The 20,688-nt window shown below is 40.9% G+C and overlaps 1 protein-coding gene across 3 annotated transcripts in view; it reads right to left on the bottom strand.

Annotated features, from left to right (window-relative positions):
- Positions 1 to 20,688, bottom strand: part of nrsn1l (neurensin 1-like) — a 117,619-nt gene that overhangs the window by 8,229 nt on the left and 88,702 nt on the right. The gene's annotated exons all lie outside the window — the stretch shown is intronic.

Below are 20,688 nucleotides of genomic sequence, written 5' to 3'. Positions count from 1 at the left end.
GGCCGACGTCACTGCCCTCACGGAAAAAACACAGGAGTTTCCCGTGTTTTCTACATGTGATCACCTGTATTACACATGTTTACCACGTGTTGCAACATATGATAACATGCGGAAATATATGTGGAAAAGTTCTCACATCTACATCTACATGGGCTTCACACATTACATGTTTCCCATGGACGAAATACATGTTTCACATGTGCGCAGTCACGTGTCATTTGGTCGCATGTGATCACATGAGTTTTTGCACATGTGAAATTCGTGTGTGTTTTTTGTAAGGGTGTCATTAAGGTTATTTCAGGTATGTTTTCAAAACTACAAATGTATAAGAGAAAGTCTAATAAATTTAAGGTATGGACGGACATTTGCAAGGTAAATGGTTTTAGGAGGTTGAGCCATAGTAGAATAAAACTTTGGGATATTTTGTCTCACTGTATGGTGCTTTGGTTTTGACCATTTTTCAGTTTCTTCTTAAGCGTTCAACTTTATAAAAGTGTATTTTAACTCACTAGAGTAACGCTAGCTGCAGGAATAGCAAAGCTTTTAGATGTTCAAAAGTCCTGTGATCTTCAAAAGTCCACATATGTCACGATTAAATCCTCATTGTCATCAAAGCCTAATAAAATACCTAACAAAGTCTAGAATAAAAAACTTAGCTTTAAATAGTAAATTCTGATGAGTATAATATGTTTTTTTTCCTCACACACAAAAAGTTGTATTACCTCAGTAAAAACCCAGTTTCTCAATAAAAAAAATTCAGAATCTCTGAATATGCAATCATTTTTCTACAAAGTCCATTCACAGTGTATGTGCAGTGGAAGCTTTGGAGTTTACATGACACGTTTTTGTAAGTTGCATATTTGGTCTAAGAAAATCATTCTAATACATGTCTTCAGCTCAGACTTCAGGTGCATACACAGAATCAGTCACTCTGCACGTATACTGTACATTATGTGTGTCAGAATTTATCATTTTCATTCAAATAAATGATCCTATTGAGTATTAAAAAGGGAGCAAAACATCTTCAAGGAATATTACAGAAATACAACAATTTTTTAAAATCACACGCTTATGTCTAAAAAGTTTAAAAAGTGTTCACAGACCAAAATATTTTTGCAGTTCTATGTCTGAATTCGGAAAAAAAATGCAGACGTTTGTTTATATGCCTGTGCCTGCTTCAGTGCGCGGTAGTCCTTCAATTTCATTGAGTGCTTTTAAGTACTCACCAACAATGAGATGAATATTGTAAGGTGAGGGGAGTTTTTGTACAACTCTTTCCTTTGAATGCCAATCTTGACAGAATGGAGTACTTAAATTGACTGCTGCATTCAAGCAGCTGTCAAAGGCTGATAATGACTCTGGGAATGCAAGCTAAAGAAGCCCTGATGCCTCTATAAGTGGGAGCTCTCATTAAAGGCAGGCTCACTTCAAGGTGTGGTCCATAGCTGAAATAATGTTAAAAGAAACAACCTCTCTCTCTCACACACACACACACACACACACACACACACACACACACACACACACACACACACACACACACACACACACACACACACACACACACACACACACACACACACACACACACACACACACACACACACACACTCCACAGCCAAATATACACCAATATTTGTTCTGTAAATATTTCAGTGTTTCCTGAAGATGCATTATTTATGCCGACTGTCACAACAGATCCCAAATGAAAAGGAAACAAATACTGTCATTTTCACATATTTATCCGATCTGCGTGTGAAAAGAACATTTGCTACCAGGCAGAATAAGTCTGAGCGCTTTTGTGTGTTTGTGCATGGGGGGTAGCGCTTCATCATGCCTGCATATTTGTTAATTGGACACAGTGTGGTAAGCCATAAAAGGCAGGATAAGAGTGTTTCCAAGGTGCCCTGGTGAGAGAAAGACATGGAAAACCGGCCATTTGTTGTTCATTTTCACACACACACACACACACACACACACACACACACACACACACACACACACACACACACACACACACACACACACACACACACACACACACACACACACACACACACACACACACACACATAAAGGTTTTTGTATGACCAAGCTGTACTCTACCAGAGAGAAAAATAATTTCCATGGTTACGAGTCCAGCAAGGTCAGGCACAGGAAGTGAGTGCTAGGTGTTGATTGGCTGATAGATAATTACACTTTCCTTTAAGATGATGTGCAAACAGGATTTTTTTTTTTTTCTTCCGCTGTATTTAGAAGCTGGTATAAAGCATTATCAGTCATTTCAGCTGCATGGCTTGCTGCCCTTATTACTTCCTTTATTCACCGGCTTGGGAGGGTTATTCTTTGGTGTGATAAATTATGCATTGTGCTTGTTTGCTATCTCAGAAATAACCTGTGCATCAACCCACACCAGCCCATAAAGCCACTGTCAATATTGTGGAACATCCAAGCAATCATGTTAATTAGTAGTGAAAAGCCTTTCATTTATTGGCTCGTCAAACAGAAAGGGCAAAGTGTTTTCCAAAGCTACAAAATTTAGGTTTGATGACTGAGATGGCAGTTTCAGTCTTTCATTTCTCCACCTCTGTAATCCTTTTTGGGTTAGTAGGGATGGTGGCGGCCATCCCAGCATGCATTGGGAGACACATTTTACTAGTTGGCAGTTCAGTGGACTGAGATTTACAGACATTCACACTCATGAACATTTTCCACCCTTTTGAATCTCTTTTTGCTTTATTTTGAAACACTGCAGTCGAATGCATATAATTTCTTTAACCTTAGAATTTAAAGGAATTGTGTTTTATGCTGCCGGAGCACAGTGGAATGATGCCCTGCCTCTTTTTTTTTTAGTGAGGAAATATATATATATTTATATATATATTTAATCACATTTTCTTGATCCAGTTAATATTGAATTACAGTTTTTTAAATACTTGAAAATCCAATCATTCCAAAGGCGTATGTGATGAAAGAGAGGCAACAAAAACAAATGGAATCATATGCTTGCAGCCTTGTTTTGATCTGCTACTGTTTGCCCTGTTAAGGTTACTGCATTACATGTTAATACAAACTCAACACTTCCTGAATTAATTTCAAATTAAAAACCCTCTAGCATTTCTTAACAAGTCATTTATAGTTAAAAATGATCACACTTTATAGAAGTGATCCAGAATCCTTGAAAATTGCATAATTATATTGCTGACTTTCATAAATTAAAGTGATGGAAATATAAATATAAATTGACTATTGTATGTAAACTTACTCAGATGCAGCAACAACTTAACTGTGGCCATGACCTTATGGGCGCCACTTCAACATAGAGCACGGAAAACCTTGTGCCTTGTACAATAAATCAACTGCTTGCAGAGATTTAGAGGAGGAGATTGACATCTGTAGGCTCCAGTGGGAACATGAGGGGCACTGGAGCCAAAAGCCAGTGAGCTTAGCTTTGCCTAAAGACTGGAAACAGTGGCCAACACCTGTCCAAAGGCAGCAAAATCCATCCACCAACACCTCTACAGTTCATGAACACAATATATATCCTGTTTCTTTAATCAGTACAAACATGTTATGCTTTGCCTGCTGCTATCTACAACATAGTTTTTCACATAATTATGTTGTTTTTCATCATTTAACCCCAAGTAAACTACTTTGCCCATTCTATGATGAATTGTTGTTGTGACACTTTGATTTGTGTACTCAGCTAACATGTATCGTATGAACTTTAGATTTGCTGTTTGTTCCCTTTGAGCAGAACCAGGCTAGCTGTTTCTCCGTTTTACAGTCTTTACCTATACTAAGCAAGCTGATGCAGCAACAAATTTGGCATAGCTGGAGCTGGCAGTTATGTGAGTGGTGGGCTTTCATCTTTTCATTTAAATTAGCAAGACATCAGACAGCTTTAAATTCACTCTCTGTGTGTTCTCTCTCTCCATCTTAAACTTGAGTTTTGTAAGCTCACCTATTTACAACTCGTCCTACTTTCCTTTTCTTCTCTATCTCAAACACAGCGAACCATATGGTTTCACAAAAGGAATATTAAAACTCAAAATCATTCTCTCATTCTATCTAAAAGCAGGCTTTGACTTATCATTTAATTGCACTAAAGGCTTGGTAACTCAAATTCATTTTCTTTTCTCCCTTGTATCATATCTCTCTTCGATTCAGACATACAGTCAGGATACATCTACTCTATCTCCATCACAGACATACCTTTTTAATTGCATAATTTAAAGCTGGTTAAACTCATTCTGTTGCGCTCTATCTCTTTCTTAAAAGCAGGTATTGCAGGCGTGCAGTTACGCATGCACCCGAACCTGTTAAAACCTTAAATCTTTTGTTATCTCCAGTGCGGCCGTGCTTTTAGTAAAGTACACATTTTAATTGCACAATAAAGCCTTTGTAAAGCACAAATTTCCTCTCCCTCTTTGTATTATATGAAGCGGAGCGGCTGCAGTGCTGCAGGCGGGGTGATGGCAGGGCACAGTTCAGAAGGTCACTGGATGTGTTCGCGGGTGCGGGGCCAGGGAATGTCTGCGTTACATTACACCGGGCGTCAGATAATGCCACATTAACATGAATAATGCATCCCATGTTGACAAGCGGAGGGAAACACACAGTCTAAATATTCTATAAGGAGAGGAATTCATAGAATAGAATAGCACTTTGGGAACTAATGGGCCGTCAGGTGTCACATCCTATGATGAAGAGGCAGAGGAGTGTGTGTATGTGTGTGTATGCGTCTGCATGCCTGTGTGAATATGCTGATGTGCGCCTGCATGACCGCTCCGCTCATTATTGCTCAATATGGGCTATAAAATCTTTCCTCAAAAAACCTTTTTAAAATGTTTGGGTATTCATGCTCTGCGTTTGTGCCTGTCAGGAAGGATAGCTCTGTTTTTGAAAATACTATAAGCATGTGCGTGTGCGCTGTATTCACAATAATTAGCTTTCCAGACAGTGAAAGTCTGGAGGAGATATACAGCAAAAAAGAGGCTGTCACAACATTTGGTCAACTCTTTTCAAGACTTAGACAGTTAATTTGACTGAAAAATTGTTTGTCAGGGAGTCTAATTGAGTTGCTGTTTGTTGCAAGCAGTCTAATACCATTTCAGAAAGGTAACTCAGTTAAAAAGTACTTTAATACAGGCTGAAGTCCTACATGAATCAAAGAACAATCAAACATTCATCATGCAGGCAGAATGCTTCCTGTCAGTGTTATATTGTCATCAGTATACATACTTCATTAATGTGTAAGCAGCATTTTAATGATGTAATTGGTTTAGATGGAGCTAATTTAAATAACATGGGTACTGCTGGGTTGTTTGGAAACCATGTTGGCAAACATGTTGGCTTAAGTCCATTAAGTAGTTTTGTTCCCACCGTCTCCTGAGGTAGATCTATCTGTTTAGCTGCTAAATGCTCCACTATTTATCTTCCATTTAATTCTGCTGGTAGTGGGTTTGTAGAGATTTTTTATTGATGAGAACAGATGCCTGCAGTGGCCGCAAACAACAAACACTGGGAGTGGACCAAAACAGTAAAGTTGGGGAGCTGTTCATAAAATGAGCTGAAAGATGCTAAAATGCCATGCTGAGGAGAGCTGAGTGTTAATTATTTTCTGGTTTTGTTAAACCGAGCAAAATCCCCTTCACATTACAAATAACTCTTTGATCCAACGGCTTTATAAAACAATTAAATCAATGCTGCTTTAAATAATCCTTTTGACCTTATTGGAACCCAATAAATATAAAGGTGTTAGCTGCTCTTCCCTTTGCAACAAAGTGGCCTTGCACATAATATGAAGGAGAGAAAATATAGAAATTACCATGGTGCATTGGTATTACACCCACTAAAGAGGCACTTTATGTTTTATAACCTATGTAAAATATTTATTTTATATGCCAGCGATTCACTCACTGAAATGAGCTGTGTGTTTTCCACAATGCTACTAAAGCAGATACAAATGTATTGTATTTAACCAGTCTGATTAATTGTATTTACTCAGTCTCTGGTCACAATCCTTTAAATGTCATCATTATTCTGTCATTCTGCCTTTCAGATCTTCTAATGCCCAAACCTCCTCCTCGCATTTCCTCTTTATTCTTCTGGTCACCCAGAGAGCCTCAACCAAACATAGTATCGTCAGGTTTCCAATCCAATTGAGTCAGATTCCCCGCTCGCTCGCACCCAGCTCGTCCAAATATGCTCATTGTTGGTTCCAAACTGCTCCAAACTAGCAAGATGGCGCCGGTCAAAATCCGAACTCGAGACCTTATAATGGCCGTTAGCAATCCAATGGCTAACATCACTGTTGGTTGCGTTCTATTTTGGACGTCTGTGGATGTGCTGGAGGTCCTGCTCCATCTCCCATACTTCATCCGATTCGTTTCCCTTTGACGTGGCCTCACGATGGAGCCTAACCACCAAAATCAATGTGTCTTTATATCAGTAAACCTTGTTCCTCCCTTCCATATGATCTTTCCTTATTGAAATCACTGTCAACTCTCTGGGAAAAGTAGATGAAAATATGTACAGGCTGACATTTTTACTTCACATACAGATTTCACTAGTCATGTAAGTGACTTCAAATGAGGGTAAAATGATCATTATTAATTTGAGTCATGTTTTAGCTGCAGGGAAAATGTTTTACATATATTGCGTGTTAGAAGGATGAAATACACCCAACTTAGAGCCTCCACCATAAGGCCCTGCAGCATGGCTCCTCTTCATCTTTCGCCCCAAGAGGATAAATTTCATCATTCATCTGCTGATTATCATTTTAATACACTATATTCCATATTCAGATGTGGGGCCACCCTGGGAACAAATCCACTTACATAATGTTGCGAAGGATTCAGTTCCATCCATCTTCCTATATGATTCCGTATACTGTGTTGTCGAGCTCATGTCTCATCTCTCGCATCTCAGACAGACTGACCCACTTCTTTCCCCGTACCCGGAACAGACTGTGCCTGGAGGGGAGGCTGGCCACGACATAAGGCTGCTGCAGAGCTGACTGGTTCTCAATGGGCTCCTCTGCCTCCCCGTCTTCCCTCAAGTCATTACAGCGGCAGCAGATAGCAGACAGAGGGAATGGATGGGTTTCATTCCAACGCGGCGCTTCCAGTTGTCCGATCATTCAAGGTCATATTGAGCAGATCAATAAGGCTACACTGATGTATGGAGAAGTGGGTAACATGTGTGCGTGTCTTCGGGGCTTAGGGACTATGTGTGTGTGTGTGTGTGTGTGTGTATAGGGGGGTTACACAGACACACCTGCACAGGGTCAGACACAGTGTGGTATCTAAGTTCCCGAATCTGTCACTAGATGTCAGCGGAGTTCAGCGCAGGGCTGCGCGCGAGCTGCAGCTCATCAATGCAACTTCCTTTGTTTCTTTAGTTATCACAAGGTGAAATAACAGCATACATATTTAAATCCATTAATGTTTATTCCGTGCAAGCTGCTCCATTAAGAAACGGAGCACCGACGATTTCCAAGAAGTAATGTCAAGAAAAAAAATGCCTGTGGAGTGCTTTAACACTTTGCCTATGTTTATGTTGCGCACACACACACACACACACACACACACACACACACACACACACACACACACACACACACACACACACACACACACACACACACACACACACACACACACACACACACACACACACACACAACTCATGGCCAGATCTGTAATATTTATGAATTGATTTAAAAAGTAATATTCAAAGGTCAAATACACAAGAGGAATTCATTTGCTTTGTATGCTGTCATACTTAAGCAGATGAAAGTTAAATCTTTATGTTTATTGTTGTAAGTATCTTTGTTTTGCTGATGCGATGGAGCACAACCACATACAATATTTAGCAGCCATATAACATCTTCATGCATTAAATAGCCCCCATAAAGCTGCTTCAAAGATACTTTGAATGCACCAGTGGTTCTCCACCAGGCTAAGTTTGTCATCAGCATGAAACTTTCATGTGAGAAGGTGTCGGCTGTCGTCGGACGAGGCATCAAAGTCTCACAATACAGATCCAGGAGTTTCAGTGTAATCACATTACAGCAGTGGAATATCAGAGAAAGGAATCGTTATCATTATCAATAACACCATTTATCATTATTATAATTAGATAGCTGACTGCATTTCATTTCAAACTGGCACATATAAATTCTCTCCTCCAGCCCCCCTACCTCGCTCCCCAAGAAGTCATTAATGTATCCCAGTGTAATATTATCACATGGCTACATTCCTCCCCTCTATCTAATCTAATTCATCAGTCTAATAGGTCATAATTAATTGCTCCATTATTAATCGAGTGATGTCATACCTACATGCCTGGGGGTGAAATGAACTGTCTGTCACCAGGAACGTTGCCTTTGAGCGTTGAATGTGTGTGTGCTGGAAGTGACGATCGTAGTTTGAGCTTTTGCCTGATGCAGGCGCTCAGCGGTGTCAAAAGCTCATCAGACTCAACCATCTACAGATCAAATTTATCACTGTTCGCTGTGACTGTGTGATTACTGCTGATTACCTCGGGTCAAAAGGTTCAAAAATCATTGAGGAGGATATTACACCGCGGTGGGACATGAATATTTAACTGTCTCATTCTGGTGATGCTCTCTCTTTGGCTAACTTGAGCCAGAGGAGATGATGATTAGCCTCGCAGACAGGGCTAACGACCTGGGATGGATTATACTGGATGGCCATTGAATATGCCGATGACATGGAGTGGACAGACTCATTCATGTAGAGGAGAAGTCAGAAGGAGAGGCCAGTGGAGAGAGGTGGGTTTCAGCCAATGAAACCTTCACAAGCAATAAGACCCCGGTGATGATACAACATATATCAATAACCGTACAGTCTATTTACATTCAGTAATTACAGACAGAGTCCTCTTTTGCATATTCAAATGTATTCGCTTGATGATGCAGACCATAATCCAGTGTAGATGTTTGTTACACTTTAGGTCCCACCTTGTATCCTGCTTAGAATTCATATGACATCTTGTAACAGAGGTGAACATAGACAGTATATAACAGTTGACGTAGCTTCCGGGTCTGAAACACGAGGCCAATGCGGAAGTGCCTCAAAGTGCAATACCACCAAGAGCCACTACAGGTTGGCTCCAAAAAGGTTTTTGGCTCAGTAGACCCCATTCAACTTCATGAATGAAATACAAAGTCAATACATGTTTTACACGCTTCATAATGATGTTAGTAGCTAAACTCACTCTCTCTGATCAGTATTCTGGTGGTCCTTCTGAAAAGAATCCCATCATTAATTAGATATTAGGCCACAGAAAACTATTGTGGTGTGTCTGTTTGATTGACAGGTCTACAGTGCAGTTTGATTTCTGCTATATGTGGGCAGGGCATACTTTCCTCGGGTTCCCAATCAGATCAAGTCAGATCCATTGCTGCCTACAAACCGCTCCGAAACTAGCAAAATGGTGACGGCCAAAATCCGAACTCGAGGCTTCATAGAGGCAATTCACAAACCAATGTGTGACGTCGTCATAGGAAATAATTTCACGCTTGAAGGTGCCCAAATTCTTTTCTATGAAGGGCCAAAAATAAATCTGGATGGAGGGCCGTTGGCTACAAAGACATGTTTATGTTGTGTATGGGAAATTATATTTAATTAAAATGTAAAATGTTACAGAAAATGTACATTTTAAATCTAAAATGAAATTTCAGAATACTGTAAACCTCCCTCTTTAATCTGCATAAAAAATAAAATATTGGCAAAAACAGTCCTCTTAAAAAATGTTTCTGAATTTGTGTCACTGCTTCGATCTCTCATCTTGACTGGCAGGTCAAAGTAAGTGACGTAAGACACTGACAGCACACGAGCATCAGCAGGAGAGAAACAGAGAATATTATTCTTCACAGATGAAACATTTTCATAAAACATATGATGTACAAAAAAATTTACGATTCATAGTCACTACTTTTTACAGCACGGTGCTGTAAAAAGTCGTGACTATGAATTGTAAATTTTTTGTATAAGGATAATAAGCACCAGCTTGTTAAATGCAGTGGTGGATGAAAACAAAGAAAATATGGCCTGCGGGCCCCAGATTGGGCTGCTCTGGTTTTTTAAGCACAACAAGAGCCATGCAAAGGTTAAAGGCACTTTAGATGTTGAAATTATTGCACATAATGAGACACCATCAGGGAGCCAGAGTCATGGAGAACTATACATTCAGCATCAGTAAGAACACTCACACTACTCCGCTCCTCCGCTCCTTCACTGGTTACCAGCAGCTGCCCGCATCTGTTTCAAAACATTGGTACTTGCGTACCGTGCTGCGAACAGATCAGGTCCAGTCTACATCCAGGACATGGTCCAACCTTACACCCCAGCCCGCTCTCTCCGCTCTGCTTCTACCAATCGGCTTGTTGCTCCCTCGCTGAGCTAAACACTCAACAAAATCACGTCTGTTTTCTGTCCCGGCTCCTAAATGGTGGAATGAGCTGACAGCTGAAACTCTGTACATCTTCCGCCGCAAACTAAAAACACACCTCTTCGAACTTTACCTTGAACAGTAGAACTTTAGTAGAACTTAAAATGGCACTTACTGATAGAACTTTGTAGTTTGGCTTTCTTGGAGAAATTGTATTTACTTGATTCCTGTTGTTCTGGGTTTTGTACCCTCATGGTTGAAATGCACTTATTGTAAGTCGCTTTGGATAAAAGCGTCAGCGAAATGAAATGAAATGTAATGTAACAAGGAGTCCTGCAACAGATCATAAAACCCTCACAGGGCCCTGCTCTCGACATCCTGCTCTTGAGTCAGTCTGCGATTACAGGAAGAGACACAGAAGACACCGAGACAGACTAAATCCACAGAAGAGGTGTGACAAGTTCTCCAAGATGATGAACATCCTGCCTGCCAACTTCCTTAAGAAACTGTGGGCAAGTGTACAGAGGAGACCTGTTGCTGTTTTAAAGGTACAGCAAAAGGAGGTCACACCAAATATTTCATATAAAAACTATGATGGACATATCTTCGAGAGGATCCTACTATGTCTAAAACATCTGCCCATGTTTGTATACTGTTTAGTTCCACAGTACGTGTATACTTACAGATATCAGCCTCACTGTTTACTGTTCAGTCTCACAGTTCACAGCTGCTAATACCAAACATTTCCTATTGCTTCACATTCAAGTTGGAAAAAAACACATGGAGTAGATTTTATTGTAAACCAGTCACCAGAAATTTAACATATTTAACTCTGGGATGCATCCACAGAGTTGTTTTACATGTAACTCACACCACATGCAGTTGTTGCACACTTCTTCATTAAAACACCATGAGTCTGTTTGGCTGTAAAAAGACACACCGTTTGCTTTTCTAATGTATTTCTGCTCATGGGGTGTTTGCTGCTCCTTGTAGTTATACTGTAGCACACAGTAAAAATAATGCAGTACTAAAACAAGCCCAGGCTTTACCAAATCATCCAGTACTGAAATCAAGATGGTTAAAACTCGAATGCTTGTAGCCCAAAAACTCAATGAAAAACTCAATTAGAATGAAATCAAATAAAATAGAGAATCTCAGTTTTATGCATTTTTATTTGCCTTTTCTATGTCTCCAAAACTGCTTCATATCTGAACAAGAGCTCTTATTTTTTTCAGAATGATGATTCCATCCAAGCATTGGTTGAGTTTATAGCTTACAATAAAATTTCAAAGTGTATTACAGCAACTTCTGGCACGATGCTTTGCTTTGCTTTGCTGCAAGAGCGAAGAGGCACATGAACGAGCCAAAACAAACACACAGATCTGGATTCTGCTGGGAGAAGTTTAGACTGATGTTGGGTGAAAACTCGCCCAGTAAAAAAACTCCCTCCGAGAGATGTATACGGACTTACTCCTGCACACACACACACACACACACACACACACACACACACACACACACACACACACACACACACACACACACACACACACACACACACACACACACACACACACACACACACACACACACACACACAAACAGAAATGCATATTTTAACCACCTTGCCAGAGCTGGCACTGTATCATTGTCAACCATCTGCCCCTTTGTTTCAAGCAGCATTGTAACCTTTCCCAGAGTGTGTGTGTGTGTGTGTGTGTGTGTGTGTGTGTGTGTGTGTGTGTGTGTGTGTGTGTGTGTGTGTGTGTGTGTGTGTGTGTGTGTGTGTGTGTGTGTGTGTGTGTGTGTGTGTCTGCATTTCTGGGTGGCGTGTGTGTGTTATCACTGGCGTGCACGCTTGCTTGTATATCCAGTGTGTGTTCTGGCTGCCAAACGTCCATTTGGTTGGGTAGTATTGCCAAGGTGAGGTGGAGGTCAATTCTACACAGCTGAATCATTGAACAGCACCGAGCTGAGCTGCTTCCAAGGCTGGCAAAGCGGCGCGTAACACAATGTCATCATCTGGGTACAAAAAAATCTCAGGGAGGACCGTGCTGCTAGATGCTATGGGTGAGTAAGGATTCACACCATATGAGGTGTTTCATTTGATTGAACATAAACTTGCTGTAATTAATTTCTCTCTTTCAACAGCCTGCATCTCCGTCACAGATTAATATAGTTTAAAGAAGATATTTCCTTGTCTCTTTTCACAGAGCTGGCGGTCAAGGCCGTGTTTCTTTTTTCTTTCTTTCCTTCTTTCTTTTTTTTTCCTTTGCTGTGTGGGGCCAAAGATGCTCAGTCCCCACTGAGCATTTCTGCTTTCATCCTTGGATGTGATCAATAATGGATGGAACTCCCACAGCCTGACGGGCAGGGATTGCTTGGAAAAAAAACAAAACTTGGAAATCCATCCGCAATTCTGCCAGCCCCGGAGCGCTGCGCTGGAGACGGGGGCCGTGCGCTCGGCCGCCAATTAGCACCAGCATTTATATAGCCACTCGCTGGGTGCGACTGTTTGGTGGCACGCTCAAAGATGCACAAGCGCGCGCGCGCACACACACACACACACACACACACACACACACACACACACACACACACACACGCACACACACACACACTGACAGACACCTCTGGAGAGCCGCTGACCTACTCCCCTAACCACTTTATTGATCTATGGGCCAAAGATGTGAAAGCCTATTGAGGTCATCATTAATGATTCATCATATCCAGAAAATGTCAAATGTGGCTAGGGAGCGTAAACATGAATGCGTCAGATGTTATGGACTCATAAACATGGGAGAGCTTTGAAGAAATCCTCAATGTTTCTATATGAATCATACATGTGAGGCGAGAGGATACCCAGCGTAAAGATGGTTATCAGAAAAGGGTGATGCAACCATTTCATCCCGATTTGTTCTGATACTGTCACTCACTTTTCTCGGCACTCCCACGGAGAGATTATTCAGAATAATCATCCAGTTGGCCCTCGTCTCTGTCTTCTGTGTTGGCCTCTAGCGCTGAACAGAGGATGGGAATCACTGGGACCAATATAAGAACAGTACATGCGTGCAAAAGTCTGAGGCCTTTGCTTATTTAATGCTTTTAGTCCCTGCAGTTGTCCTTTGATAAATATTCTAGTACGCACACGCACGCACACAGCCATGTAGAGTATGTATATTCAATGCATTCGCTATTCCACTGGGATCCACACACATACATGCAATCCCAGAGGGACGGATCGAATGTAGCAGCCGTGCACTTTGAGGTATGCAATTGCTGTGGATATTCAGACTTTTTGTGCCATCACATGTGCACTTAAATGGCAAATAAACTCAGATGCCTGTCCTCCCTGACCTGCAGTGTGAGGGTTTCCCGTAGCTCCTGGAATGACGTGATAAACTTCCCCAGTTTCGGGGGTTGTGTTCTCTAATTTGGGGCCCTCCCTCCATGGCTCCGCAGACAGGGGCTCCCCGAGTCCGGCACAGAGGTCCATTCAAAGATTTGAAATTTAGGATTTATTGGTCGGGCCAAGCACAGACTGGCTTTGTGTGAGAGACCCAGACAACACCCGAGCAGGGGACATAAATTCGAGTTTATGAGGGAAACTCGCTCAGCCCTGAAAAACAAAATCTCCATTTAAGGAAGAACTTGTTTATAACGTTCTGTTCTTTATATGCTGTCCTTAACTCACTGTTTAGACAGTCACACCATCTCCCTTGAAGTCACTTTGTAAATCAACAACCTGGTCTTAATTTACCAAAACAGAGGTGTTCTCAGTAATGAATGAACAAGAAATGAGTTTAGACATTTACTGTATATAAGACTGCAGGTCTGTGTTGATTGAATAAAAAACTAAAATTCTGAGATTTTACAAAGTAATATTCCATGTATATTTTTAACTGCTATTCAAAGCTTTAACAGTTTCTCAAGATGCATGAAAATGCTACAATAGGAAAAGCAAGTTGTGTCTGTTTTTCTAAAATGAAAACTTCAACTATCCCAGGAAAAAAAAAAAAAAATTTACAATGAAAATTTCTGAAATTCAGAATCTGCTAGTATTTTTTTTATTTTTTTATTTCAAAGGTTTAAAGGTAGTTTGTACTGTTTTGGACCACTTGCAGTATTTTAATAGTGAGTCCCCTTTTTTTCCCAGAGGCCCTCAGGTGGTGTAATACACAGCCTAAGACGCTTAACAATGCACCAACAAAAGCCAGCGAAAAAAAGTCAAGCTTGCAAACATAAGCTGCTCTCCCACTGGTGGTATGGGCACTACTTAATTAGACTCAAGTCGCTATTGGTACCAGGTACTTTTCTGGATTTAGTTTTCCACTGCAGACAGTACCCCCTCAATGCAAAGTAGTTACTATAGCAACGGCATGTGAAACTACTATAAGTTAATCCCACTCACAGGATCCCTTTGTTAGCTACCAAACAGAGGAACGTCTGAATATCCTCAACTGACCACGAGATGATTGAGCAGGTTACCATTAATTGGGTAGTCCAGTACTAGGCTATCGTAGCTTGGCTCGTTAACAACGTGCATGCACGGTGACACTGTGATTGTGACGATTCTCTCTGACCAGTCGGTGGTCTACAGTGTTTTCATGTCACCTTTTAGTTTCAGCTCAGAGCTTTAATAGGGATGATACCATATCGACAACTTTTGCCTGATGGAAAACCAACATAAGCGAGTCAAGACGATCCAGTGCCGGCAGTACTTTATGTAAACAATGCACAATTTAAAATATTAAAACAATCATCTCTGCAAATGTTTTTTGAGGAGAGAAATTAATTCAGAACGTTTGTAAGGCCTCCTAAAGATACGCACATTGTGTTTTAATGAGAAAAGGTGAATGTCAATACAACTTTTGTTTGTTTAAAGGGAATTTATATAAGGCAGCTCTAACTGCAGGATACAAGATGCTGCACTGAAAATGTTCAGTTTTTGTTCACAATCGGCTTCAATATTTCCCAGAACAGTTCTATAAGTTGAATATTGGAACATGAGTGGTTCCAACGCAGTGACAGTGATACGTCAGAACATCATGCGCGTGAGTACGCATACATGTTAAACACACATTAAACCAACAGAGCAAAAAAAAAAAACACGCCTCAGACTCTGCACATACAGAGCTGACACTACCAAGGTCAAACATCCAAGTGAGGAAACATTAAGGAAACAGTCTTTTGTAAGTGGAGGAGGGTTTAACATTAAAAACATAATGCTGCAGAACAGGGATCGGAGGATATGACATATACTAGAGAGCAAAGAGACAGAGCAGGTTTCCCTTTTATTTTCTGTCCTCGGCACTCCACATGCGAGCTCTTGTGTGACCAGGGCCATATCTCCAACTGAACAATGACTTCATGTCTCTGCAGTTAATTATCTGTCTGATCCATACCATAGAGAAGAATGAATGAACTCCAGCGCTGTGTTCCATACATAGACTGCACTAATGTTCTTTCCATATAGGCAGGCACAGGCAGAGTCACGAGACAGAGCTATTAGACCAATGTAATGAGTTTACGTATGAGTAATGGCCGCGCACTTACTCGCACAGAGAGCAGCTCTCTTCTGCACATTGTTTCCAAATCAGTTTCTCCCAAAGCTCCTGGAAAATCTTTAACGACTAATTTTGGAGGTTAGCTGATGCATTTTGAGTGAACAGCTTCTGCGTATGAAGACCGTGTGAATCTTGCATGCTATGCAACGGGTGAGGTGCACTCGAGTACATCACATCTATACGGTATATAAATTCAAAGGGGCTCTCAGTTTCAGTGAGATCTGCAGTGCCTGATCTAATACTTGTACACTATATTGGCCTGAAATGCCGTAACGGCCCCAGCTGTGATGCAGTGTATGTGCTGGTCCTGCATCAGTGATTTTAAACACCTCAGCCATCATTCTGCAGCGCTGGTGTTTATTTAAATGGATTTGGCCTGCTTAGGCTGTAAAGAGAGAGGGCATAAAACACTGAGGGCCAGTGAATTACCAGCAATAAAGCTGCGAGCCATGCTTGTTGACGGCGCTAAGCTTAGGTGGGCCAAACTAGGCCGTGCAGGACCACCAAATCCCCGAGCTTGCCTCTGATAACAGCCTGAATTCTTGCTAATTGTCTCTTCTTGTCATCCCTGTTTACTCAAGCCTCACCACTCTCTCTGCCATAATGGATTCAGGGGCCTGACAAGTCATGTTTGATTGATTTCTCTCCCTGACCACTCAGTGGAAGGACTCCTGGCTGCGTGCCAGCTGTACAGTGGGCCGTCCCCTGTGTGTGTGTGTGTGTGTGTGTGTGTGTGTGTGTGTGTGTGTGTGTGTGTGTGTGTGTGTGTGTGTGTGTGTGTGTGTGTGTGTGTGTGTGTGTGTGTGTGTGTGTGTGTGTGTGTGTCTCGTACACACATTCTGATGTGTGCGTGCACAGATGGAGCCACTATAGCATAACCGCTATAACTCTACAGTAGGATACTGCGGCGAGCGGCGCTCTGCCCGCAGGGTGTCATTAACATTTAGAAACAGCCCCGGCATCAGTCACACTGCCTCTGCTTAGGTGTGTTTAACCTTTCTATATGGAGGGATGCAGCAGCCAGAACAGAGGGGATTTAACAAAGAAATAGACCTGCTAGATTGGAGAGAAGTATTAAAATGTAAAGTGAAGTTTAGCAGAGGGCACTACAAAGGGACGGCGTATTTCCATATATATGTTTTGAGCGCGTATGATTATGAAAGTCAGATTAAAGTCATGCAGGTTTGATTTATGTCCTGAAAGAGTGGAAAGAGTTGGAGTCTAGCGCTTACCAATCTTGAAAACTTCTTTTCTTTTCTATTGAGTCTGACTCTGTGCTGTTTCAGGCTGTGTGTGTGACAGGGCTGAGCAGTTCTCATGATGGATGTGCGGGGCTGTCATCTCCGGATCGCCTCAGTTAAGATGATAGATCTGAGCCCGAAGAGGGGTCGCTTAAAGTTCACAGCTCTGGAGTCAAACTTGCACTGTACTTTCCCTCAAGTCAGACGTTCTGTTGATGACAATTCCACCAGTGTTTACTCAAGTCTCACTGAGCAACTGGCAAGTCGGCGCACTGGGCAGACCTGTCACTGTTGTTGTTTAACATCTGCAAGATATGGTTCTCTCTGTGTGTGTGTGTGTGTGTGTGTGTGTGTGTGTGTGTGTGTGTGTGTGTGTGTGTGTGTGTGTGTGTGTGTGTGTGTGTGTGTGTGTGTGTGTGTGTGTGTGTGTGTGTGTGTGTGCGCTTGTGTGTATTTGTATTGGTCATGTTATGGGGACACAAATCTGTCTCTCAACGTTGTTTTAGGGACAAAAAAAACGAGACAAACGAGCCATGTCAGTCATTAGGTAAGAAATGAATGTGAGTCACTAATGTCCTCTGGAGTGATGTAAACACAACTGCGTGTGTGTGTGTGTGTGTGTGTGTGTGTGTGTGTGTGTGTGTGTGTGTGTGTGTGTGTGTGTGTGTGTGTGTGTGTGTGTGTGTGTGTGTGTGTGTGTGTGTGTACTTGTATTGCTCATGTTGTGGGGAACATAAATCAGTTTCTAGACTTCCTTTTGGGGACCAAAGACAAGACAAAACGATCCATGTAAATCATTAATGTCCTCTGAAGTGACATAAACTCAACTGTGTGTGTGAGTGTGTGCGTAAGAGAGTAACAGAGAGAGAGAGGGGCGAAGGGAGAGAGAGTTATTCTCATCATCACTGAATAACTAAGCAAGCCCTGGCCTGCCAATTATGGAGTGTGACTGTCAAAGTTGTTCACATGTCGATGCACAGATGCTGTGGCAAATCATTACATTATATATAATGATTGATATTGAATAAATCTACATGTGTATTGTGCTTGGCTTTCAGGTAACATTTAGCTTTGCGCTCAATTTTCAGAAAACAGCAGTATAATTAGATCCTGTGTAGCATATTTTCATGGTTCAGCATGAAATGTTGACAGTATTTGGCGGCTCAAAATATACATCACAGTTAAAGAGCAGTAAAAACGGCACAACATATGCTGTTGCTTGATCTAAACCCAGTCATCTAATGGTAAATTATGAAGCACGGTTAAATAAAAGGGGAGCATTAGCCATAGCTGTCAGCTTACACTGATTGATAGACTGCACCAGTCACGGCAGACAGGGTGAAGTATTGAGTGCGGGAAGCTGTGAGTGTGTGTGTGTGTAAGTGTGGGTGTGCGCAGACAAGTATTACAACTATTATCAGAGGGGCAAATCACTTTAAGAGCTAAGCTTATGTTATGATGAATGTAATGTAGCACATACTGTTCAGTACGTCAAATCTAGAAGGCAGTATGTACATAAAACTGTAATTAGGGGCTACTGCTTCCATGTGTCTGATGATATGAATGGATATATAGTATCTGTAATAGAGAGTGATTTTTCAATCGAGTTTAGAACAGGCTTAAAGTAAAACCCATTAGACCCTTATGGGTTCCTTAAACTGCATCCTTTAATTTGTAATGCATTGGGAATAAAAACAGAGGTTATTTCTAATTTGGTGTTGTTTAATTACTATTTAAAATTGAGCTTTGACTAAAAGCCACATCAAAGCAGGTTAAAATTGGAAATATCCCGAGACTAATTGATTTGATGTAAACACTGTTAAGTGTGAAAAATTAAATTCATATTGGGACCTTAAAATTAATGCGGCCTTCTCACACATGTTGAATGTCTTCAAGTGGTTCATACTCTGTTCTTCGTCAGACATCTGTCATATTTATCAGTTTAGATGAAACGTGGGAATACTTTCAACGCTGGCAAATATTTTTGTCGGAGTTAGAGTGATACCGTATGCAGCAACATCTAATTAGCTGAGCTAAGCAGAACTGGGGGAAACAGGAAAAAAATCTTCTCACTACTTGGCACACTGTATCGCTGCACAAAAACAGAAACGTAAACACAGACATTTAATATATCAGAGAGTTTTAACAAAAAGTAGTTAAGAATTTTAGAATTAGAAATAGCCAGATCAACTGTTAGCCTCTGCTTTTAGCCTTGATGTGAAGCTAAGCTGACCACTTTGTGTCTTTAGCTCTATAGCTAAAACCGTGGAATAACAAAATAAGAAGACTCAAAATAAACTACATTTACTTTACTTTATTATAGAGAAGTGAAATTTGAGCTAAGCATAATGACGAGTATAATTTGTTTTACTGCAGAGTTGGACGTGTGACGGTTATTCAAAATAACCTGTGCATTCGTGCTGTGGCATCTGATTTTACAGTTTTACCAGACAAAACTGCAGCGCGAAGTAGCAACATGTTTTTTTTTCTCCTTATGTTGTTTAATGGCGGCTGGCAGACAGCTTTTAGGTGCATTACCGCCACCTTCTGACGAGAGTAATGCATTACAACCAGGCACTGGCAAAAAGAAAAAGGGGAAATAGGGAAGAGCAATAGCAATATACTAATACATTTTTTATATTTTAATGACTATTTGAATATTCAAGAATCGTGACCCATTCTTAACTCCAAGTTGAATATATGAGTGCCTTCCCTGTTGTAAATATGATTTGAATGTTGATATTTACGCTGTTTACAATTGGGGAACTGATAATATACTAATATGATTTCACCATGTTCACAGACATGAGGGGTATAAACCTGGGTCTTGCATTAAAAAAGTAATTAAATGTATTTTCCATAATGCAAAATCATTTCTTCCATGTTGCATCTAATTTCAGAGCTGATCATAACAAGAATGAGAGCAAAAATCAAATGATTAAAACAATATATGACATATCGCTCCCTAATTAAAAGACAAATTATTTCAACCAGAGTTAGTGTGCTTGTTTAAGACTTTGATCTGCACTTCATCTGAGAAAGAAAATTCTCAGAATGAAAATATCACAATATTACAGTAAATGTATGGCTTCCCTAGACTCCCGAGATCCTCTCCTTCCTTACTACTTTACACTAATTAGAGAAAGGTTTTTTTGTAAGCCATTTCATTTAAACCTGCACGCATTCTAGTTTACATGTCTGCCTTTAAAAAAAAAAAAAAAAAGCTAATCTCATGGGACCAACTTGGTTAGATAAAGATTGAAAAAAGCTTTGACATATCTTCTCACTCTGACTGTCAACAGAGTCGGGCCGAGGTTGGCTGGACCTGGTTGGTAGTTTTGTTCCTACGCTGGCTGCAGTTGAAGGGGAGGAGAGGTGAGGGAGACCTCTAGTCAAAAACCAAAGGATGACAACAAGGGCAGATGCTCTGACAAAAGGAAGAGGCAACACCTGGAGCC

The sequence above is a fragment of the Brachyistius frenatus genome, unplaced genomic scaffold, assembly GCF_029030835.1.
Source record: "Brachyistius frenatus isolate BFR_SWC_R1_liver_20210118 unplaced genomic scaffold, ASM2903083v1 Contig_46, whole genome shotgun sequence".
NCBI lineage: Eukaryota > Metazoa > Chordata > Actinopteri > Embiotocidae > Brachyistius > Brachyistius frenatus.
This window is presented reverse-complemented; position numbering and strand designations above follow the sequence as displayed.